Below are 1,278 nucleotides of genomic sequence, written 5' to 3' on the forward strand. Positions count from 1 at the left end.
TAAGCTAGCACAGACAGCATATTTTACCTACTTACAACCTCCCTTAACTCAAGATTAGCCTGTTGGAGAAAAGAGATAAGATTGTCCTTGAAGACTGATAAAAATTCTAGACAGAAACTGTTGGGGTTTTTTATCCTTAGCAGTTAATGAATCAGTAAGGGAAATTATTATTTAAATAATCTCAGTCTCTGAGTCATTGGTCACAAGATGCTTATTGGTAGAGAAGTGGAAAAAGAAAGTCATAGTTACAAGTTTGGTAAATCTTGGACTGCAGAAAATTTATTGCTAATTTAAAAAAGCTCTTTAATTTCCACACATCCATAGCAAAATGATACTGTTCTTAAGACAAGGATCAATAATGTGATACCTTGGGGAGAACTACATAAACAGTTTGGTTTGGTTTCAGTTCAGTAAAATACATTTTGCATTGGAATTAAATAGTTCTCATGTTGTCTGCATGAGGACAAGATTGAGAATCAGTGGTACAGCTATTCAGTAGCCATTTGCTTCCGTCCTCTTGCATTTTTGTGTAGATGGAGTTTTCTCCTAACAATGATATTAGCTAGCTAAGGATCCCAGGAATTGGGGTGCTGGGTGGAAAAGAGCAGATATCTGACTTTGCCTGCTGCAGGACATTCTTTACTCCACTTGAAAACAGATTTCTGTTTGCCTTGAAATCCCAGCACTAAAAGGAGGTGAGCAGGCTTTGCAAAATTCTGGCAGCTTCTTGCTTGTCCCTCACTAGACCTTGAGCCTTATGCTTTTAGAGAGATAACAAGGTCATCTTGAAAATCCATCATCACACAAATATCTAGATTTAAACCGTTGCTGGAATTTTTACAAGGTGCCATGGTTGCTGAGGAGCTGTATTTGGCCAACAGACAAGTCCAGGCAGTTATCCACTGCTTGTTTGGACAAGTCAGTTGTCATGGGAAATTACCATTACGCTCCCTCTGCTCTTTAACTGTCTGCAGCACTCATGTTCTCTGACAAAGCTTTTCATCATTCAAAAATAATTTTAAAATGTCACCATGGGCAAAGAAAAAACCTGAGAATTAGAAAAGGCAGTCAGACTAAAACCTAACCAGTTCCAGTTGAAGTGCAGCAACTAGTAAGTACCTATGAAAGTAACATACTTCCAAATGCCCTCCATTTAAAAAACACAGAAAATTACAGAGTGGGAGTTGACAAAAACATAGGACGACAACATCCAATTCTCTTTGGATGTAAAGTTTTCTCCTAGTTCCATCTCTTAAATTTCAGTTAAAAAAACAACTC

The 1,278-nt window shown here is 37.6% G+C and overlaps 1 protein-coding gene across 2 annotated transcripts in view; it reads left to right on the plus strand.

Moving 5' to 3' along the window:
* Nucleotides 1–1,278, plus strand: part of LOC103614817 (E3 ubiquitin-protein ligase Mdm2) — a 39,793-nt gene that overhangs the window by 20,362 nt on the left and 18,153 nt on the right. The window lies entirely within an intron of this gene.

Source organism: Corvus brachyrhynchos, unplaced genomic scaffold, assembly GCF_000691975.1.
Source record: "Corvus brachyrhynchos isolate BGI_N302 unplaced genomic scaffold, ASM69197v1 scaffold32, whole genome shotgun sequence".
NCBI classification, from domain to species: Eukaryota; Metazoa; Chordata; class Aves; order Passeriformes; family Corvidae; genus Corvus; species Corvus brachyrhynchos.